At 46.4% G+C, this 24068-nt stretch overlaps 1 protein-coding gene and 1 long non-coding RNA gene across 3 annotated transcripts in view; one reads left to right on the top strand and one right to left on the bottom strand.

Moving 5' to 3' along the window:
* LOC138491643 (uncharacterized) overlaps positions 1–15087 on the top strand; it is a 306564-nt gene extending 291477 nt beyond the window's left edge. Inside the window, exon 2 of the long non-coding RNA XR_011276054.1 lies at positions 13226–15087. This is a non-coding gene — a long non-coding RNA (uncharacterized lncRNA). The remainder of the gene's footprint in view (positions 1–13225) is intronic.
* GK5 (glycerol kinase 5) overlaps positions 1–24068 on the bottom strand; it is an 831314-nt gene that overhangs the window by 737687 nt on the left and 69559 nt on the right. The gene's annotated exons all lie outside the window — the stretch shown is intronic.

Genomic DNA, 24068 nt, shown 5'->3' with positions numbered 1-24068 from the left:
ACTCAGGAACACACCCCATCAGGCAATACTATAAAAAAGGAAATGGGAGCGGGTGTTGCACACTGACATAGAAGAGGCCCAATGGTCCAGATACTGCCGGTTCACCAAGGAGATATCCATCAACTCTAACTTTAGGTTAGTCGAATTCAAAATCCTGAATCATCTACATATAACCCCTAAGTAGGTCTCCAAATTCAACCCTTCAGTCACATCGCTCTGCCCCAAATGTGGTACCAACGAAACAGATTCCATATATATGTATTGGGAATGTCCCCCAATCAAGTCCCCCTGGGAAGCAATAGCCGGGAAAATAAGTGACATCACCGGGTTACGGATCCCAGCACTCCCACACAAATATCTCCTGGGCGGCATAGGTAAGGCATCTATAAAGACTCGAAGATTTGTGGCTGTGGCGGGTGCTGTGGCAAAAAGAAACATTAAAAATGTGGAAATCCAGGGAGGCCCCCACGGAGGAGGCATAGATGCGAGACCTAATGTTCGTTCACGATACAGAAGAACGGTATGTAAATAGTGTCAACCCTGCCTGTAGACCGAAGGATATATGGGCTCCTCTGCGCACGTACCTCAGAGATACTCAGGGGAGCGAATCAGAAGAAACCCCATGAACCTTGTTCTCTTCTGGCGCTGGTTTCTGCTTGTTTCTCACTTTGTTAGCGAATATGAGTTATCAGCAGTGTCTGACTTAATGGCGGAAGAATAAAGCTACAATGTATGGCGGCAATGCACAAAATAGGTAAAATGCAATATTCTGTTACCAGTGGGTCTGTGAAGGTATAACTACCCTGTAACTATTATTATTATGTTGTATGTCGTACTCAGCAGAAGAAAATAAAGGTTTTTAAAAAAAATATATTATGTTCTACAATTCCTCAAAGGGTGCATTTTAATTCCCTTTTTTTCGTCATCTTCAAAGCCCTTAGCACATCAAACCAGACAGAGGAAAAGATGCACTTCGTTGGGCAAAAATAAAGAGCCTAAAGATGGAAGGCAATCTTCCTACATATCCAAGCCTGGGTACGCAATTGCTGGGAGCCATTTAGCTCCTGCTTCTAGCTTAGGAGAGGCAGGTTCACTTAAAACAAACAGCTACCAGGAGCTACTTTTGGCTCCTCAATCCCACTGGTGCCTTACAAACGTACATATCTGACATGAAGCTTTGAGTGTTTCAGAATGTTGATAAAGACTAATTAGGACATATCTAGTACGCCTTTAAACATAATGGATGCTTAAAGTTTGCCTCTCATGTGGAAAATAGATGATTTGTGGTGTGCAGTGTGCCCACTCCTTGTTCCCAAATAGCTCCTGCTAACTGGATGATTCCTGACGCCCAGGAGTTTTTTTTTAGCTCCTATTCATTGAATCTTAATTCCCTAACCTTGTAAGGCTCCCACAAAGCAAACACAAACACCAATCCCTCTAGGGGTATGATCCTTCAATCGGGAAAACACCCTGTCATCACAGCCTTTCCTTCAGGAAAAACAAATCCCTTCCATTTATACTGGGCTGTTACCTCTTAGACATTCAAAATCCTTGCACCTCTATTCATCTACTTCTCAAGCCTTCGCAAATTTGCACTAGCCCATTTATTTCAGTAAAGAAAATTCTGTCCTCAACCTATGCAGGTAGCCTCGCAAGATCCATAATTAACCATTCACTGACGACAGGCAATTTCCCTGCAGCGTTCAAAACCTCCCACGCCAAGCCCCTACTCAAAAAGCCCACCCATGACCATCTTCCATCCAACTACTACCCAATCTCAAACACCTGCTTCATAGCCAAACTCTTTCACCGTACAGCATACACCTAGTTCTGCCTATACACAGAATCCAACTCCCTTCTCGACACTGCCCAGTCTGGTTACAGACCCCTCTGACGAACAGAGACCTCTCTTGTCTCCATCTGGGATGACATGAAAAGAACGGCAGACTCAGAAGGCTGTACTGCATTTATCCTCCTTGACATTTCAGCTACCTTTGACACCATCAACCTCTCCATCCTCACGGACAAACTCCACTCTCTAGGCATCAAGGACTCCGCCCTAAAATAGACCTCTTCCTTCCTCTCCAACCGCTCACAAGTCATGCTCCTCCCTCCTTGCTCCTCCCACCCGCCACCCTGTCTCCAAAGAGGTCCCACAGGGGGTCTCCCAGCCCCCCTTCCACTTCAATCTCTACTTAAGCCCCCTCCCCACATTCATCATGGTCCAACCGGTTACAAATACGCTGATGACACTCAGATGATTTTTAAGATTCCCAAGACTTCGGCCTCCTCCCAACCTGGCCTGGCCTGGCCTGGCCTCCCGCCTTTCTTAAACAGACCACTGGATGACAGCTAACCACCTCTTCAATCCTGGTAAAACCGAAATCATGACCTGCGGTACTCTTCCCCCAACCAACCCCCTGGCGACCCTATCTAGGATCACCAGCCGCAGCAACCAACTCAGTAAAAAACCTGGGATGCATCTTGGACTTGCATCGAACACTCTCTTACAACACTGCATCCAGAACATGCCATTTCCACCTCTGCATCCTCAGACGACTCTTCCCTTAGCTCTCCTACCCTAACAGAGTCTCAGCAATCTTGGCCATCATCCTCTCTCGCTTTGTCTATGCCAACTCCCTCTTTCTAGGCGCTCACGTCTATCAGCTCAGAAAACTTCAGCTGATCCAAAACTCAGCCACTAGATTCATTGTTGCACTCTCACCCAGATAACATATCATTGCCTCCCTTAGAGTGCTCCACTGGCTGCCTATCTGCCGACAGGTGACCATCAAGGTCATGTGCATTACACACAATGCTCTCCATAAGATAGTCCCTGAATTCCTCAAACACAAGCTTACACGATACCAACCTATCATAAACCTTAGATCTGGCTCTGCAGACCTCCTTGTGATTCCCCACCCCTTCAATTCCACCAGAGTTGGAGGATCCACCTTTTCCGTCCAAGTTCCCACCCTCTGGAAGTCCCTGCCACTCAGCATCAGCAGCGATGAGAACTACCTCTCCTCCAGAACGGGCCCTCAAAACCTTGTTATTCTCTCCAGCAACCTGACACTCTTTCCCCATTTCACGCTTACCTTCATGACACCTAGGCCTTGACACTGTCAGTGCCTCTCCAATATATTCCCCAGAGCAAGGTAAAGTATAATCTCGGAGCAGACCAAACAATCTGCGCATTTACCTCCATACACCAGAGGTTGACACAAAGCACAGCATCTCTGCCATCAGAATGCAGCTAAGTCCTGCCACAAAGAATTAGGTATAGCTGGAGACATATCAAGGTTCTCGAACTCGTGCACTCTCCTGACCAACTCTTAGCATCCATCCACATGCCTGACCATCATGGGTAGCTTTCTGGGGCTCGGCCACCCCACCCAAATACCTAATTTGACCAAATGGACACATGCATTCTAATCCTTCTGGCAATTTTCCCATATCTTTAACTTCGTTGACACCCACCCCGGGCGTTACCCCCACCAAGGCGTTGAGGCTATACTAATGGGATAATGGCACTATATAAATGACAAACTACTACTACTTAACAACATACCACACATCTGCTACCTGCACAGCTCTGGCTGCAACTCACATATCCTGTGATAGGTTTGTTGGTTTAGTATTTATTTTTTTGTAACACGCCCATTCCACCTGTGGGTCGCTGAGAGTGTGTGAAACAAAGAAAGCAGTGGTTATGGAGGGGAGGCTAATTGTTTAAAAAGACCTGAGAAAAGAGGAAGATCAGGTAGTATCGTCTGAATCATACATTGGTCTCTTCATGACCAAGGTTGGACAGTGAATTCCAGAGGTAGGGAGCTTGCACAACAAAACATCTGCCTCCTAGACTCAGAGGATCTAAGGATTCTCGCAGGTTGGTAGGTCTTGGTAATGGAGATAGGTTAATGGTCCTGTAGGAGTCTGATTAATCAGAGGAGATTGGATTCCCATGACCTACTCAAAGAGATTCAGGGGGGGTTACCGGAGCCTGGGAAGAAAAGGACTAGTGGTGAAAATACAGAGAATTGGAATGAGAAGTAAGCCACCCACAGGCTCCTTGCAAGGGCATCAAACAGCCATGTGGTGGTGTTGGACAAACCTGGTTGTCAAAGAGCCAGTGGTTTGTGGGCATCATCAGCAGGATAAGGTGATAAGGCTCACTCCTAATAGCTCGCAGGGTTCAGAGTATATTAAAATGAAGTCAGGGGGAGCCGCTAGGGGGCGCTGAGATGTGCTGAAGCACCTCTGCTGATCGCTTTCCCAGGGCTGAAAAAAAAGGAGTCTTAGCCCCTTCAAAGCCCCCTGTAAAGATGATCCGTCCCCCCCGGGGGCTGATCAGACCCTCCAGGCACCAGCTGGGTGAAATCCCGGGCGTTGGCGGTGACGGGAAATCAGGAGATCCAGCCCGGGTTGACTGGCCGTGGAAGACGTTGGTGGCATGTCTCCCACTGACAGCTCTGCAGCGGTTTGAGCTTCCCCCCCGGGTGGGGGAGGGGCCTCGAGACTCTTCGGTGCGGCGGCCCCTGTCCCAGGGGGATTCAAAGAGGTCTGCGTTTGGGTGCCCATTCTCCTCGCCCCCCGAAGATGACGGTGGAAGTGGCGCTGCAGGGGTGAGGAGTGCCGTAGCAGTGCCTACTGTGGGTCTGCCGTCTGGAGCCGGAGGCCTCCGGCATAGCGGGCTTGCTGAGGCCCGGCCAGCCATGGCACCCGGAGAGATGGGTGCCCGGGACTTGGGCGGCCTCTGGAGGCCCTTGGAGAGCGAGGAGAAGGACCCGGCACGGGAGGTTTGCTAATGAGCAGAGGTTGTTAGCGGCGTGGTGGGGGCAGCCTTTCCCTGAGCGGGTTGGTGGAGCCTAGTGGACTGTCCTACTCCCAGTAGAAGAGCTCCAGAGGGACACTGCGCTGTGGTGGGGGGGGGCCCTCCAGCCCCCCACTGCCCTGTCCTCCGGGGGATCCTGGATTTGCGTGGTAGGATCTCCAACAACACCTCGGCTGCCCGTGTTACCCCATTTGTCTATCCTTATTCAGTGGCAGCCTTAGTCCTTGTGTGTCAGGGGCCGGTGGTCCTGTCAGCGGGCGGTGGGAGAGGACTGGACCCCGTCTAAATGTGTCACATAGGCAGTGGAAACTCCCGGGGACCGGGCTCACTCCTGGACTGGCCTTACCTTCCGACGCCAATCACTTAGCTGTCACCATACGCCATCATCCGGCTTCTGTTCTCCCTCTGTCCTCCTGGCTACACCGGTGTACCCCCCCGCTCTCCATTGACTGGTCTGATTTCAATTTTGTTTGGTGGGGTTACTGGAGCGGTCTAAGCATTGCTGAACCTGGGGCGCTATAGGGTGTCCCCCTTATTGCCACATCGCCTTTCATAGTGGTGGTCCTCCCCTACCTGCGTGGCCGCCTCTCTGTTTGCCCACAACCACAAACGCATTGACTCTATACTGGATCTTGAGGCGAGGGGGAAGTATTGTATCCCATCCCTCGATACAGGCGCTAACTCGAGTGTATGGTGGTTTCCTGGTTCTTCGGCTTTGGTGGCCTTGCGTTCCACCAGATTCCTGCAGTGATCTTCTCTGATCATTCCTCCACCTCCAATGGACTGGGCGAAAGCCTTGCAGAGGTTCCGCCACTCTACAGTGATGACAAAGGATAACTGTACCACGTCTGACATTGGTCATCCAGAAGATATGGAATCCCAAACAATGAGTGGAACGATGGCGGCCCTGTTGGAGGATATCCGGGGATTCAGGGCTGACATCAGTAAGAGACTAGACACGTTAGACAAGAAGGTAGACTCGGTGGATGATCGAGTCCAAGCACTGGAAGCCAATCAATCCTCAGTCCACATTTTTGAGTCTCAAATTGATGTACGCTTGTCAGAGCTGGAGAGGAGAGAGGAGAAGATCGCCCTTTCACCTGGATGACTTAAAGAACAGAGAGCGCCTCTGTAATCTAAGATTTTTAGGTGTTCCTGATCGAGATGGGGAGACGCTGGCAGACATGGTCAAAATAGTGAATCCGGTTGTGAACAAGCTCTTTGATGAGGGGAATACTAGTGAGACAACAATTGACAGAGCCCACAGAGCAGGTGCCTCAGCGAGAGGGCCCCGATCGATTCTAGTGAAATTTCACTATTACTCCGAGAAGGCCAAGATTTTGGAGCTAGCACGGAAGAAAGGGCCCATTGAGTGGGAGGGTTCCAAAATCTCAATTTACCAGGATCTGTCAGCCCTCACTTTGTCGCGCAGGCGATTATGCAGCCCTTTAACGAAGTGGCTCCAGTCCAGAGGTGTGAGATGCATATGGGGGTCACCCGTTTTCTCTCTCGTTTGAAATGGAAGGGTACAAGTACTCACTGGTTACTGAAGTTGATATACAAAGAGTGTCTCAGGAACTCCTGGGTGACCACGCAGCGAGGGATGGAGAGCCGAATGGAGGGAAAGCCTTGTCAGAGCCTTGTAAAGCCAATACAATTGTGGAAAGGCGCCGGATTCGGGGCCACAGAAAATTCAGAAAGATGGCGCCGCCCTCCCCCAGGCAGCCGGCTACCTGACTTGGCCCTGCGTTCATATTGCTTTAAATAGGTTCGAAGGGGAGTGAAGTTTGGTTTAGGGGGTTCCCCCTACCCATGTTGTGGGAGGGATAACCCGGTCTTTTCGTCCCTAGCAAGGGGATGTTGTTTTTCTCTTTCTTGAAGCTTTCTGGAGGGGTGCGGGGAGGGGATGGGGTGGGGAAGGAAGATGCAGATGGATTGGTTCGCTATGTAGGGGGGGACTCAGAATGTTGTGGGCTTTTATTGTTGTATGACGCCCTGGTGAAGGTGACTCCTAGTGGCCTGGTTGTGCGTCAGGTTCAATGCCGCAGGTAATCCAGGTGCTCGGGAAGGGGGGTAGTTTTTTTGTTTCTTTTGAATGTAGGGTATAACTGTTGTTATCAACCGTTTGGAGTCTCGGTCCACTGGAGAGGGAAATGTCTAGGGGGGAACCAGGGGCGTATTAGTTATGGGAGAGGTCTTGGGGGATTTTGTACTCCGAGTGAAGTAGAGCTAAGATCTGACTCCCCTGCTGGCTGATCCCGATTTCCTACTGACTCTGGGCTCATTGAATACACGTGGTCTCAACTCGTCCCAGAAGCGATCCCTGGTAGTGAAAGAATTCAATAGATTGAAACTGGATTTTCTCTTTCTTCGGGAAACCCACTGGGTGAGGGGTGGGGATCCATCTCTGAAGGCTAGGTCAATACAGAGGGTCTTTCACGCGTCCTGCCATGCCAAGAAGAGGGGGGTAGCAACGTGGCTGCATCTAAGGTCCAGTTCACCCTGAAAGCCCAGTGCAGGGACACCGAGCCTCGGTTTATTTTGATTAAGGGGGAAGTGAGCGGTTCCAAGATGACTCTAGTCTCTATATATGCCCCCAATGAAGCCCAAGATTGCTTTTGGTTGGAGATGAAGTCTAAAATTGTGTCTTTTACTAAGGGTGCCCTTGTGGTGGGAGGGGATTTTAATATAGTATTAGACCCAGATTGAGATAGGAGGTCCGAGCGTCCTTATACGGACTCTCCGATGCAGAAACATCTAGCAGCCTCGTTTCAAAGCACCAATGACGAGCTGGGGCTTCGAGATTCTCATTTGGCCCGAGAGAGCCAAGTCCCTTTATTTACATATTTTTCTAAAACCTATTTGTCATACTCTAGAATTGACTACATTCTAGTCGACAAGGCGCTCTGTGAGAGGATCATGAAAACGGAGGTGGAAGTGACGCCATGGTCAGACCACGACTTAGTTAAGGTCCGATTGGGGATGCCAAAGAGAGCCCCTGGCCCAGGGAGATGGACCTGCAACGATCTCCTGTTAAAGGATAAGGAGTTATATCAGTCCATCCTTGCTTCAATTAAGGAATTCTTTGAAATCAATGACGAGGGGCAGGTGAGGACAGAGTGAGTTTGGGAGGCCGTTAAGGCCACAATTAGGGGAGTTCTTATAGGGTTGGAGGCGGCGAGGAAGCGGGAGAGGTGCAGGGAGGAGAGACTTCTAAGGGACAAAATTGAGGCCTAGCGATCGGGGGGTAAGCTTAGATCTCAGATGTTCCCAGGCAAGTGGGCTGAGCTGCAGCAATTAAAAGGCAAAACTCGCCTCTCTATTAGTTGGGCAAACAGAGAGGAAGCTCTCTTTCCTGAAGCAAAGATATACGGAGAAGGGGGAAAAGGCCGATAAAATCCTAACCTGGAGGCTTCGGAAGTTTAGAAATAAGAAGAGGGTCAACTCGCTGACCCTTCCGGGTGGGGCGAGTTGTAGGGATGACCCAGGGATTGCGGAACAGTTCTGTCTATATTATGAGCGCCTCTATAGTTCAGAAAATGGTGGGGACAGGGCAGATATAGATAGGTTTCTGGATTCCCTGCCACTTCCCTGTCTCTCCCCCGAGAAGTCGGACCCTCTGGAGAGGCCTGTTACTCCTCAAGAAGTAATCGATACGATCAGCTCCATGAGGTCGGGGATGACTCCAGGAGATGATGGGTTTACGGTCTTCTTCTATAAATCCTTTCGCCTGGTCCTTGCTCCCTTCCTGGCTAAGCTCTTCAATGTAGTCTTGGATTCAGGCAGTCTCCCACAATCAATGCTCTCAGCCCGTATTGTTGTCATCCCAAAGGAAGGGAAAGACCCAAGACAGTGTCAATCGTACCGACCCATCTCATTGCTTAACACAGACGTGGAAGTATTGGCTAAGCTCCTGGCTAACAGGTTGGCCCTGCTACTCCCGTCGCTGGTGCATGGGGATCAAGTGGGCTTCATTCCCGGGAGGCAGGGGGGGGACAATATTAGGAAATCTCTGGACTAAATGCACGAAGTGGCAGCTACAGGTGAGGAGGCCTGCTGTCTTTGGACTCTGAGAAGGCCTTCGACCGGGTCGAGTGGGCTTACATGGGCAAGGTCCTGCATAGGATGGGGTTGGGGGTTAGGTTTTGTGGTTGGATATCAGCGTTTTATAATGGTCCAACGGCCAAAGTGGCAGTGAACGAGACCGTTTCAGCCACATTCTTGCTTTCCAGGGGGAACCGTAAGGGATGTCCGATTTCACCCCTCCTCTATGCACCAGTGATGGAGCCCCTGGCGATAGCCATAAGGGAGCACCAGGGGATTACGGGTGTTCGCTTTGGGGATTTCGAGTTTAAGCTCTCCCTATTCGCGGACGATGTCCTGGCATATTTGACCAGCCTCCAGACTTCACTTCCGAACCTCTTGGACTTGATCCGAGAGTTCGGCAGCTTTTCAGGGCTGAAGATTAACCCAGGGAAGTCCTCTCTGATGCCAACGGGCAGAGCCGAAGCAGAAGTTGAGGGGAGGGAGGCATGGGGAGGTATAAGAGTCGAGCATAAAACTACATCCTACCTGGGGGTTCTCCTCTCAAGAGACTTGTCCAACCTCTTTGAAGTGAACTATCCTCCTATCCTAGCCAAGATTAAGTCTGATTTGCTTCGCAAAGCCCCCTTGACCTTCTTTGGGCAAATGGTGTCAGTCAAGATGAATATTTTGCCTAGGCTTCTTTACTTGTTTTCTGCCCTCCCAATCGCCATGCCAGGGTCTTTCTTTAGATCCCTCCATTTGGTGGTCCAGCGCTGTATTTGGAAGGGGAAAAAAGCAAGGGTCAAGTTTGGGACCTTGACGCTCCCGAAAACACATGGTGGGTTCGGTCTTCCAGACTTCAGGCTCTACCACAAAGCCACTCAATTAAGAGTGATGTTGGAGCATTCGAGAGATGATTTGAGGACCTACTTGTCTTACATAGAAGATGTGCAGGTTCACCCCAAGAAGGTGAGAGATCTCTTGTGGTACCCTGCCAAGGACCTCCCGTATAAAATTAGGAATCACCCGACCTTATCTGTGTTGTGGGAACTGTGGAAGGACAACAGAGAAAACACAACTCTCTCTTCCTGGCCCTCTCCTTTCTCCTCTCTGTGGGGGCCCCCCGATCGACCTGGGCAATAGAGACCTGCGTGGGACACAGGGTTGGTCGGATGTTGGCCTTGAACGTGTGGCACATCTCTTCCAACAGGGTCAATTCATTGAATATGCTAGCTTAAGAGAGGCCATGGGAGAATCCCTGATGGCAATCTTTGACTATATCCGAGTGAAAGGGATCCTGACTGATAGCCATTGGGTGGAAGGGCTGGCTCGTCCTCTTATGCCACTTGAGAAAATCATAGTTGAATCCACCTCAAGGAGGGGGTCCTTGTCTAGATTTTACAAGGTCCTAATTACATCAGAGGTGGAGAGCAGACAGGGGTCCAAGAAGCAGTAGGAAACTAGGTTGGGGATGGTGGTGAAGGGAGCAACTTGGGCTGCCATCTTTAAGTCCCTTTTCTCGGGCAGATTGGACACAGCAGCGATGGAGCACAACTTTAAAGTTCTATATGCGTGGCACCTTGCGCCAGTGAGACTCGCTAAAATGTATCCGGGGGTGGTCCCAGACTGTCCGAGGAGGTGTGGCCAACTAGGAACGTGGTTCCACTTGTGGTGGGAGTGTCCGGTTATACAGAAATATTGGGCAGACCTCCGGAGTTGGATTAACGAGATAATGAGGGGTCCCTCTGCCCCTTCTCCCCCTTGAATTCCTCTTTGGCGTCTCCTCCCTGGATGGGCTCTCGGCTCCCCTGCCCAAGGTGGTTCCGGCCATGCTCCGAACAGGGAGACTGGCCTTAGCTCAAAAGTGGAAAAGCGTTTTGGCTCCGGTAAAATCAGACTGGATGGCCAAGCTTTGGGCGATATTTACATATGAGAAACTCTCAGCCTTGACTCACGATATTATGAACTCTTTCCTGCAAGACTGGATGGTGGTTCTGCTCCACGGGAGCTGTGAATCCATGAGACTATGAACTGTTGTGAAATAGACTGATACTCATTATGTGTGTACCTCCCAGTATCTGTCATTTTATTTCCTCTTTCTGTTTGAGCATAATGTGTCAGCTGTTGTGGTGTGTTGGTCCCTTGATCGCGTGGACCTTGAGACCCTATTAATATGTTGAATACGGTTGTTTCTTGAGCATGGGTGGGAGAGGGTGGTGGGGTGGGGGGGGGTTCTAATTGCAGTGTTAGAGTAGCTATTGCTGGTCTAATGTTATTGATTTGCTCTTTTGTCCGGAAAATGTTCAATAAAAATGTAAGTGGAAAAACAAATGAAGTCAGGAATTATGTTGTGCAGATTCAGGATGGAGAGGTTGGCTGCCTTCAGGAAGAGGTTTTGGCGAATGGGCCTCAATCAGAATAATTCCAATATAGCGAACCTAGGTTTTGTAACTTTGGTCAGTGAATCCGTGAGGTAGACCAATAACCAGCACATCACAGTATCAGTCAATTACTGAGCTGAATACAATTTAAAACACGAAAATACTGAATTTCGAGAAGCACATTTTCACGCAATTATATGTGGGGGAGGGGTAATAACAAATACAAGGGGAGAATGTCTCCGCCAGCATATCATTGTAGGGAAATGTGCAGGAACGTTTTTTTCCTGAATTTTTGTATTCAATATTTTTTTCCCTCAGTGATCACATATATCCCACATCAACAGGGGTAAAACATTCTCCGCAGGAGCAGAACTTATCACTTGCCAACAGTCAAATAGTACCCACCAATGACTAGTGACAAGTGCAGATTTTAAGGCATGACCAGGGGAAATAATTTGTTTGTGCAGGCTTCACCTAATCGCAGGGCAGACTTGCACCAGCTCACACAGATGATCAGCGTCAGACAATTACATGACTCAGACAAGCCATGCTAACCTATAAAAGGAGGACACAGCAGAAGGGTGCTTTGAGGGTCTGAGTGGGGTGGTGTAGGTTATAGCATGGCGGGCGGTGAGGAGAAGGCAAGGGGAGAAAACGAAGAGGTTCAGGAGAGCTTGGAAGGGATGAAGAGCAGACAGCAGAGAGGATGAGGAGGAGATGAAAGAGTTGAAGATGAAGCGGAGAGACAACAGAATGCAAGATGAGGTCAAAACAGACACTAAGAGGGGTAGTTAGTTGATTAACACAAAGTGAAATACCTTTAGACCCAGAGCCTCAAAGATGATCCAGGCTTGGTGGAGAAGGATCCCAAAACCAACCAGGAGGTTAAAGGTGATACTATACTTGGGACCAACAAGCGATGTATTGCCAGCGCCCTACTCCAGCGGAAGCCCCATGGTTACCATTTGGGGGTACCTGGTAGAAGAGTGCGTGAGGACCTTGGTGTGAGCTTAAGAATATCGGCCACAAACGAACGCGAGGTACAAAGAGCCTAACCTGACTGACTATAAAATAAATAAACCTAACAGCTTTTATATGATCTTGAGTCTTCTATTGCTCCCTCGCCCATGACAGTTTAAGAAGTGGAATCAAGGGAACTCAACCCAAGGGTAACAAAATGTGCCCTATTTTCAATGCAGGAAATGGTGATTGTCTCTGAATAAGTTGAGGTCCAATATTTAGCCCCACCATGGGCAACCAGCTTTGATGTATACAGTGCTGAGGATTTCATCATTCCTGCTGGGGATAGAAGTCTAGTCTCAGTAAATCTGCTCCACACCTCAATTATATATTATACTTTTGTTTTGTATGGCACACCACTTAAATTTTGATGCACTCATCACTGCAACACACCTGTGTTCGCTAGATACATTGTGCGTAAATAAAGTCTGGCGTGGGCGTGTTATATTTGAATGCACTGGCGGCACAAAGAGGAGGAAACGCCCCTGCTCGTGACACCTGAAGCCGCAGGTGCAAAACAGTCTCAACACACTTACGCAATCGAGTCACCATGGAAATGCGCAAGATGACTGCAATGCATATCAACACAGCCTCTCTCATTTTTCACTTTATTATTCAGGTGTGTGTATCGTTTTTTCTGTATTACGTCAAACTCATTTTTAGCTCTATGAAATCGCTTTCTACATCTTGGTGAAACAGTAAGATACATGAACATCTGCTATCTGCAACTAAAGTCGGAATAAGTGTTGAACATTATTTATGCCATTGATGCTGCATGCAATTTTCAAGAAAATGCATGTGTGTATCACTAGAGATTTGCTTCAACAATTTTCAACGATGAAAGGACGTTCTTACTTTAACAAACTGTTTATCATTGTTATATCATTTATAAAGAGTTTAACAAATCCATGTTTTAACTACAAGTGTTAAGCTAATACATGATTTATGTACACTTTTCTACCAGGTCTCGTCTGTCACCCGCCATCACAATTACATCTTTTATCTACCAAGACCATTTCAAATTTACATTGGGCAGTCTTCATGCATTCATCTTTAAACCAACCAGAGGATACAGATGAAGAAATGAAAGCAAAACAAAGTCTTGAACTAACGTACCAATGCAGTAACACTAAGGAAGAATTTCCGGAACCGGAATCCAGTCGAATGGATGCCGTTTTCACTTGGTGCCAATATGAATATATCTGTCCTTAACATGTCTACTTGTCAATGTCTATTATTTTTTGCGTATCCCTGAGGCTTACACTGTAACAATCCTATATGCTCAATACTCAATGAAATAGTGTCAAACTCTTCTCAGTGACAATCATTACTTTTAAATGATACAGTTTCATATATTCAGCAGGCCGCCCTCAAGCACAAGACAGGGTGGATATATTTTAAGAAAATTGAAAGTGCAACCAACTTAACAATTAAAAGCAACCTCATAGAATAAACACTACAGCCTTTTTTAGCCCGCTCAACTACCCCATGGAAATTTAACAGTAGGCAGTCTGCTAAACGTATGTGCACTTTTGTTTAGAAGTTCGATATTCTCAAAAATCTATAACTTTTTTGGACTGCAGATCGTGTCAAAGAACTCTCACTTCCGATGCTAGAGAAAATGCCTCTTCCCTGCAATAGATGGGTAATGCTGATAAAGGCAGGCAGCACTAGACAACGCTTAAGCAGGAAAAGGTCTGGTTGGCTGGTGATGGCGAGTGTGACAGTTCTGGATATAGTGCAAAATATTGTAATTTACACTTCCAGGACTTGTGTGCTAAAAACACGTTAAGCTCCATGTTGGTCCAGGTTTCAGAATGTACTTCCTCTGTTTTCGATGGAGGAGCATTTTAAAATACATTAAGCTTTTTCAATGCAGAGTTTGAGAAGTCCAATAGCCACCAACAGACACGTGAGGATAGTCAAACAAATGCAAAAGAGGTTCACAAAGATATATCATGAATTTGTCGTTTGGCACGTGACAAAGTCTGTGATGAAGAAGATGAATGGTGCAGGGGCAGAAAAGTTTGTATAGAACTTAAATTGGTCACAGTCAATAAGTAAAAATCTCTGGCGGAGTTCTCACAATTGCCAACAATCTGTAAACATATTAGTCGAAAAGAAGCAATCACTTCTTCACAATACTGTCTACAAACATGAAGGGAAGAAGACACACAGACTATCTTGCCTGCGCAAATAAGCCATAGAGCAAGAAAGAGGAGAGGAAGTAGAAATGGCGAGAGTCTATGTTGCCACCTTATACAGCCTTTGTAAAGATTGTATGTTACAAAGGGCTGAGCAGGGATTTGAGGGGCCTCACATCATTTGACTAAGCAGGGGATTTATAACAGGTGTCTCAAATATCATCCCAAAAGGTTGAATTTAAGTAACGTTGGAATGAAGGCGAGGACAACCTTAGCAGTCTTGGCACACAATGAAAATATGGGTTGGCAACAGGCAAGAACTGGTGGAGATGCAAGCAGAAAGGAAATTAGTGGAAAAATGCATTACAGATTAGACTTCACCAAACAAAATAGTGGGTAGGCAAGCCAATTATCGAACAAATGCAATCTTGTGAGTTGCTGTACGATCTGGTGTAAATGGTTATGGCATGGATTTAAACTGCACATAGAATACGTGCAGAAAAAAAAAGAATGTCCTCCAAAGTCTGCCATTGTCACCCAACTAAGTAGCCAGATTTCAATGAATATATTGTGTGATCTTTGTTACATTTTTGACTGTGTTGTGGTGCTCATTAAAGACCCATTTCATTATTAAATCCTCTAATGCCATGTGTATAATCTAAAATAAACTTACATAAAATAACTGGTGTATTCTTTTTAAGCATCATAGGCAACACATTATGCATACAATAATTTCCTTTTTATTTGGGATTTATAAAGTGCTTTAATCCAAAGCGTTGTACAGAGATTCATAACAAATGGTACAATAAAATGAAAATACAAGCAAGAATAAAACAATCAGCCTTGTATGTCAGTTTGCAATAAATAGGTCTTCAGTCGGAAACAAAATAAATGTATGAAGAAATAGAGAGAGAGAATTCCAATGAAAAGGAGCTAATCAAGCAAATGAACGAAAACGGGAACTAGCACAGGGAGGACGGGATGCTGCAAGGAGAAATTGTGACAGAGTGAAGAGAATGAGTAAGGATATAAAATGAGACCAGTGAGGGAAGATAAGTAGGTGCAAGATTATGAAGAGATTTCAAAACTAGACACCAAAAGTTAAATTTAAGACGAGAATTGAAAGAGAAAGAGTACAGAGAGCAAAGACAAGGGAAGATGAAGACGAATTGAAGCATTAAAAACTTATTTCAGTGCAGCAAGGCGGAAAAAAGGAAGACCAAACACAGAAACTGAACAACAGAAAAAAAATGAATGAGGAGATCAGGAGTTTTGTTGCATCAAAATTAAGAGAGGACTAGCTTTGCAGATGTTATACAAATGATGACAAGTTTGGGAAGATAAAGAGATTTAAGTGAAGGATAGGTTAGAATCAAAGTAAAGTCCCAAGTTAAGAGCCGAGGAGGAAATACAAAGCAAAGAGGGAGCAAAAGAAACAGAGGAGGGAGGAAGTGGAGAAGGAATAGTGTTTGCAGGGAAAAAGAGTACTTCAGTTTTGGCAACATTTAATACCCAAAAATGTTCTATCATCCAGGAGTTAATAGCTGGGAGACACAGATAGTTTATTGTGAACTTCAGGGGTGAAAGAAGAGAAAGACAAGAAGATTCGAGTGTCGTCCGCATAAAAGTGGTGAGAAAGAATGAATAATGAACTAACTTGTAACAAAGGAGAAGTATAGAGAGAAAAAAGGAATGGACAATGGACCGAGCCTTGGGGAACACTATGAACAAGAGGAAATATGTCGGAGTTTGATCAAGCCCAGGAGGCCAAGAATGTCCTTTGTGATAAGTAGTACCAGAACCAAGAAAGAATAAACCCCCCCCTGCGAAGCCAAAAGAGGAAAGAGAAAAAAGTAAGAGAGTGATCAACAGTGTCAAAAGCCACAGACAAGTGTAACAAAATAAGTAAAGATGAGTGTTTAGAATAACGTGCTGAAAGTAAAGAATTAGAAACGGAAAGAAGAGCAGTTTCAGTGGAATAAAGAGGCAGGAACCCCGACTGAAAACGAGGAAGAATAGAATTATCGGACACGGTCACACCTTCATGGGAATAAAAAGACACACAAACAAGACTTTTGGTGCAACACAACTTTATTTAAAACTATTTTCTCTTGTGTAAAAGGATACTTGAAGTGAAGGCTTCTTCAAGATCTGCAGGGTTTCTTTTCCGCCAAAAATTAGATATAACAGTGTCCAAAGGGTTCTCTTTGCTCCTATGTTTTAACTCTGTATGCTTAGGATTTTAAGATCCCAGTCCTGTATTTTTCCTCTTCATAGGATACAGTCTATGCACTTCCAGACATCTATTCCCACATGCATAACAACTTCTGCCTCGGAAACTCCTTCACTGTCTGGACGTTATTTTAAATGTTATTTTCCTCCCCACAGTTCTTATCATAGGACTGGATTTAAGTTTATTGGCTCTGGACTCAAAAGTATTTTCAAAATGGGGCGTGGTGATATTCGTAACGTTCTTTTAACATACCTCTGACAACTTCTCCATAAGAGGATACTCAATCCAATTGTTCAATATCACAGAAGTCTCTTGCTGAGAGAGACAGAGAGGGGCTGTAATATGAGTGATGTTGCGGAGATAAGCCTTCCTGCCGTGTGAAGCGTCAGTTTCACTTCGTGTGCCGGCAAGAGCTGCTTCTCCGTATTTGCATCGGCCTCTCCCCTCTCGAGTCCTTCAGTTACGGCTTAGCAACATGTTGAGCAGCTGATCCGTCTCTGTAGGCGTACGTGCCTCTCTAGCACTGACTGGCCCTCACCTTTCGGGAACTCCTCACTTCGATTCTCACTCTCCCTCTCTCCGCTGACGAGGACGTCACAACGTCTTCTCCTCGTATTATCAGCCGGCCTCTCTTACGCAGACTTCATTCTGCTCGCGATACTCCTTCCACTTCACAGCCGGACTTTATATTGCGAAGCAAGAGATCTTTCTTCTTCTTATCTAATATTTTAACCATTAACAGCCTCGGTGCAACCTTTTCCTAATCTTTTAACGTTACGGTGGAGCTTTTTGTAATAAGCCCACTCGTAACTGACATTTTCTTCCTCTTCAGCTGGTATGGTTCCTTAGCAACCAAAACACATAAAAACCCATTTTAAAAAAAGAACCCGGTGACAGCGGACATTAGTGAAGAATGAAGATCTCCATGACACGAATACGTCCTACCCCCTCTTATCTTAGCCTTTCATCTCCTGTCTAACCTGCAGGTTGTTTCTAAAAGCTCTCCCTTTGGCCTTAGTTCCTTCAGAACATACGGATTCATCACAGACACAAAAGTAGAAACTTGAGAATACACAAGACGTTCAACTAATTTAGAGAGATAAGGCAAAACAGAAATAGGATGAAAGTTAGAAGCAAGGGAAGGATCAGAAAAGGTTTTTTCACAATAGGAAGAATGGAAGCATATTTAAAAGATGCAGGAAAAACAGAAGTTGAAAGACAAATATTAAATGGGTAAGTTAGATAAGAAACTAGAGAAGAATAGATTTTAGGAATAAGCACCAATGGAATAGGGTCAGCAGAGATGCAGTAGGTCGAGCCCTGGTTACCACGACAGAGGTCTCATCATTCGTAATAGGTGAAAAATAAGAAATAATAGTATTGGGAGTCAATAGTGGGACAGTCTTACGAGAAGTAGAAATGGAGGACTCAATGGAGGCATGAAGAGAGCCCACCTTAGAGGAGAATAATAAAGCAAGGTCAGAGGTGGATAAAGTAGAGTTGCAAGAAGGATCAGGGATAGTAGGAGAGAGAAGGCGTGTAACAGTTTGGAACAAACGTTTAGGATGAGTTGACTGAATATGAAGATCATAAGAAAAATAGGAAAATTTAGCTGAAAGCAAGAGACCGTCACAAAGTATATAAGAAGAAGAAAAATAGTCCCCTTCGGACCTGGAATTGTGCCAACGGCGCTCATGGCGGCGAAGTGCACGTCGCATAGCGCAGAGTTGAGAGGAAAGACAGGGTTAAGGGGGGTTTACGATAGGGATAGAATGTAGACGCTCGGTAAAGAGCATTCAATGAGGAAATAAGGGAAGATGACAAGGAAATAGCAGCCTCGTCAGCAGATAAGGTAACAAATGAGATATGTGAAGGAAGTTCAGCAGTACACGATGAGACAAACAAAGGGGTTTTAAAGGTGTGCAGATCCCACCTACAATATGATGTTGTAGTGGGCGAAGGAGAATCAGATACCAGAGGTGCAGGAAAAATGGGGAAGGAAAGAAGATTATGATCAGAGAGATAGACTGGAAGTGCAGACACAAGAAATGTGGAAAGAGAAGGTGAAAATAATATCTAATGAAGAACCCGATGAATGCAAGGGAGGAGTAGAAAGAGGGGAAAGAAAATGAGAATCAAGAATTGAAAGAAATTGAAGATTTGCATGGGTAGAAGGCGGATGGAGATTAAAATCTCCCAAAAGAACAAAAGGAAACGTAGATGAAGAATAAAAGAAAGAAGATTATCACGATCGTCACAAAATGACCCAATTGGACCAGGTGGTTGATAGATGAACAATACAGATATGGGATAGGGCTTAGAAAAAAAGGTACATGAGGATTCAAATGAAGAAAAAAGACTAGGAGAGTCAAAGTAGAGGAAACGACAACAAAAAAGGAACAGTAGAGAACGCCAACACCTCTGCCACGGGCAGATGGACACGAGGTATGACAAAAAGATGTACGAGATGTAGACAAGTAAGTAGGAATACAAATATAGAAAGAGGAAATCCAAGTTTCAGTAATACAAAGGAAGTGCAAGTTTAGTCAAAGAAAAAGATCTAATATGGAAATAAATTTATTGCACACACATCTGGCATTCCAGAGAGCCAGGTCCACAGAAGGAGTATGAGAAGTACAAGATGGGTAGATAAGGTTATCATAGTTGCGAGAAGAGAGCTGAGAGTGACCAGAAGAATGCACAGGGAATGCAGGCAGTATAGACATAGGGCCTCATTACGGGTCGTGTTGGTAGCCATGGCGGTAAAACCGGCAGGTTTCCGCTTGACCTGTAAAATATTACTGGCGCCTGACTTCCCGGTGCCACAGGGCTATTCCGTCCAGCGGCCGGGAAGTCAAGCGCCGGTAGCCCATTGAGTCCCACAGGACTCGGAAGCAACGGCACCGTTAGTAACGGTGCCGTTGCTTCCGTGAAACTCTGCGGGCGAGTGCCATTCTGCCCGCCAGGTCTGACCTTGACGGGTGGGTCGGCACCCGCCCGCGGTGTCGTAGTGTGCCGGTCCGGAAACAACAGTGCCAGTAGGCTTACTCGCACTGTTTCCAGACCGGCACAATCATAATGAGGACCAAAGCGTGGAAGGAAGAGAAATAAACAGCATGAAGGAGGAAAAATGAAGCAAACACAAAGATGGCATCTGAAATGTGACCAGCAGGTGGATATGCTGGATGTGTTGCAGCAGCTGGGGAGTCAGAGGAGACTACCGTGCATCGCATGAGGACTGCTATTAGATAAGCTAGTATGAAACTATAGGAAATAATTAAGTCCAAACTGCATCCCGCCGCGGACAGCTGCAGATAGCAGCGTGGCGAATTTGCCCTGACTTCGCCGTGGGTTTGGCCCAGTCCTGATGTTTTGAAGGCAGAGGGCCGATTGGAAGGCCAAGGGGTTATGGCCAAAGTCTGTGGTCACAGGAACCAGATCCCAGAGTTCAGGCGATAAGCCCTGACACCAGGTAAGCAGAGCGCTGCAAGGCACCCAGTCAATTATGCAAAGTATGTTGAATCCAGCCGTGGAGCATTGTTGTTAATGAGCCTAGCAGCGCCGCAGGCCCAGCACACACACTGTCTCAGCTGCAGACAGCAACGTTGCGACTTTGCCCCAAGTGAATTCAAATATGTTGGAGTAGATACCTCTGTGGGTGAACCGCAATACTTTGAGGGGATCAGTGTTTCTGTACAAGACTAATGTTATATGTTGAGCTACTATCCAAGTAGAGCAGCAGGGGGTGAACAATAAACGTATACAGTACTGGCTTGTCGAAACTGCATTGGCATCTTTGTTTGACCGAAAAAATGGTACATGCATTAAGCACACACATGCAAAGGTCAACCACATACCTGCCAGTTTCAAAGTAATGAGTGCCATATATTTGGTTGCCAAAATATGAAGTCAAGATTAGTTGCAAATTGGTAGCGCTGTGGAGCTGCAGCGCAAGATGGCGGCTTTCCTCTAGTCTCCGTACTCTGCTGGCATGGCTCCTGTTAAGAACTGAGTGCAACACACTCAGACCAGCGTTCGGAGACTGGAGGACAGTAGACAATGCTTGGGGCACCGATCAGCTGAAGATCGGATACAGTGATGACGTGATCAGCAAGAGATTGCCTGAAGTCGGGAGCTACAACCTCCATTGTGGCTCCACCTGTGTGCACTCCTGGTGGGGTGGCTCGACGCAGTCAGAGCCTGCCCCCCCACTTGCGGCTTCCCACCCTCAACACATCAGCAGCCTCACAGGGTTAACAGCGAAAAGGCCTCAGAGAAGTGTGGGAGCCTAGGACCATCTGTGGCAGGTGCCACATCTGCCGGTTCAGGCCTCGCCGTTGTGTGCTCCCTCGGCAGGGTGAACCAGAATGGGCGGAGTGTTCGGCCCCCCTCTGCCCCCCACTGCCTCCATCACCTGACCACAGCAATAACCTTCAAGGATGAGAAGAGGCTGAGGAGGGACCTTTTCCATGCAGTGGGTGAGGCCGGCATTGCACCCCTGATCCCTGGAGTGTGCTGCCCAGTGAGTGAGGGGCTGTGCACCCGCCAGAGATTGAGGTGGGCCTGAATTCTGCTGAGACCGCACTGTGTTCGGAAATGCACTGCAGATCCATGATGGTGCATGGCACTCAGCAGGGTTAAAGATGACAAAAGGTGCAGTGAAAAAAAAAAAGAGGGCAGCATCGATCACTTTGCTAAAGTGACCCCTAAAGGTGACAATCTACCCCCTTATGGTGGCTCAGGCCAAATTGATCAGTCTACAATAGATCACCCTAATCTACAGCAAATCCTGGACTCTATGCAAAAAGGATTTGCATCAGTGAACGACAAACTGGATAATATAATAATGAATGTCACCACTAGCTGCACCCAATTGGAAAAACAAACCCAGAGGATAAATTAAGACAAAAGCAGAATCAGCACAGAAGAGGACACCATTCATGGGCTGAAGACCACTGTCGCCTTGCTTGTTAGGGACATAAAGGATGTAAAGACGAAGTGTGAAGACTTGAACTTAAGGTCCCGCAGAAACAATATTCGTATCATCGAGGTCCCTGATAATGCACTACGAGGCAACACGGAACAAGCAGTGCAAGAGCACCTTAGGAAGCTGCTGGATAATCCTGCACTGTCACCACACTTTACTATCGAAAGAGCACATTGTGTGCGGTCTGCGAAGCCTAAACCAGGGGACTATCCACACCGGATCATAGCACGCGTTCGAAAATATAGAGACAGAGACCTACTACTAAAATATCCCAAGGAGAAGAAGGAATTTAGGCTGTAATCACACACCATTCAAGCTCTACCTGGATTATTCCTCCACAGCAGTTCAGCAGGCACAACGATCATTTATGGGAGTCAAGAAACCTTTGCAAGAAAGGAAAATTCAGTATGCAATGCTGTTCACTGCAAGGATGAGATTCCAACATGAAAACAAGACTTACTTCTTCATAGTGCCCGATTAAGCGGTCGCATTTATTATATCCAAGATCCCTGTTCCAGGCCACCCTGTCTTTGGAGCCTCCTCCTCTTAGTAGTTGGTGAGAGATTGTGTAAAGAGATTTTATTTCGCTCGCAAGGTATGTTATTTGTAACGGAAAACTGTATACACTTGGTTGTTAGATCCTTTTCATTATAAATGTCAAGGGTGTCATCAAGCAGAGTAGCAGTTAACCACTATGCAATTGCAAATGCTTTATTTGGGGATTGGTGTTTGGGGTAGGGTAACATACACTGCTGTAATTGGGAGGGCAGTGAGGGTGGGGGGGAGGGAAGTGCGATTGGTTGGGGTGAAAATTGGAAAATGCACTTGGTGGTTACAGGATGTAGATGAGGATTGGAAGCTGTAGGCTCGATAACATAAATAGTCTATATTTGTGATCCATGGTGCAGTCATGTGAGCAAGTACACAGTATTAGGCTCTTAAGATGGAATGTTCAGGGACTGTGTAATCCTATAAAGACCTGCAAAATGTTAACATATGCGAACAGACAGTGAGTCAAAGTACTGTCTCTACAGGGGCATCATGTACAGGAACAAGCTGAGGTATCTGCACAGAGCTGGGGTGGCCATCGCTATTATACATCCTAGTCAACTTGAGATGGGGGGTAATGACAAGATAAATCACGCTTTAGAATTTGTGCCTTTGGGCTCTATCATTTATGAGGACGATTGTTAGGTCTTAGTACACAGGTTGCTGAACAGGAGGAAAGTGTTGCTAGTAAATGGGTACGGACCGAATATAATGACCTGGAATTTTATGATAGGGCCTTTCTTCTCTGCGCTTCATAGCCGACGGCTAAGGTGGTCTGGGGGGCTAGATACGATATTGGGCACAGCTAAGGATAGAACGGGGACAGCGCATAGGAAATTCACTAGATCAGCATGCATGAAGGTCAGCAATATGAACACACTGGGGCTGGTAGATGTGTGGCGGGTGTTGCATGATACAGGTAGGGAATATACTTACTATTCCTCAGTCCATGATATGCATTCTTGGATAGATGTGTGGCTAGTTGTTTAATTCGGTTTCTGGCTGTGTTTTTTCACCTAGAACCTTTTCAGACCACTCTTCAGTGTCATTCGTTTTAGACTTGGTGGCTGAAGGTGCTCAGAGCCCCCCATGGCAATTCTAACCGGACGCGTTGCTGGATTCAGCATTCTCAGTTAATCTCTACAATCATGTGAACTCATATTTTGAAAACTATATGGGTTTGGTCTCTACTATAGCGAAACTCTGGCAGGCGTTTAAATTGTAAGTAAAGGCATTGCTATGGCCACTAAGTTGAGGTGTTGAAAACCATAGGAAAGACCATGACAGGATTGAGGCTAAACTGCAGGCACTTCAACTCGCGTATGCACAAAGACTGCCTCCCAAACTGCAGATTGACATCAAAGGTGAGCGGCACAGCTTTCGTAAAGCACGAGAGAGGGAGTTAAATCTTATGAATAAGCCAATGACGGCTAGGAAACATGGAGTAACGGACAGGCCGGGCTGGTTGCAGGCTCGATTGGTTAAAACGGAAACGGGAATGGGAACATACCTTATATGAAGTCTGCAGAGGGCAAAGTGGCTCACACGAATGCGGACATAAATGCAGCTTTTCACTCATTTTATTCCAACTTATAATCAGCCAAAGGGCTGTGCTCAACAGGCTGAGATAGAGAAATATGTACTGCTATTTACAGAAACGAGTGAGGCTTTGGAAACCCCATTGATTTTGGAAGAGATTAAAGTGGCTCTTCTCGACCTGCTGAGGGTCATTGTGCCCGAATCCGACGGTCTGGGGGGCGACTTTTACAGTGAGTACCAGGAAATTGTCTCCCCCTATTTGCTACAGTTATGGAAGTAGGCATTACAGAGGGGTTTCCTTCTGGACACAGTACGAGAATCCATCATAATCCTACTGTTAACGCCTGACAAACCT

The sequence above is a fragment of the Ambystoma mexicanum genome, chromosome 10, assembly GCF_040938575.1.
Source record: "Ambystoma mexicanum isolate Mex_15411 chromosome 10, UKY_AmexF1_1, whole genome shotgun sequence".
Taxonomy (NCBI): Eukaryota; Metazoa; Chordata; class Amphibia; order Caudata; family Ambystomatidae; genus Ambystoma; species Ambystoma mexicanum.
This window is presented reverse-complemented; position numbering and strand designations above follow the sequence as displayed.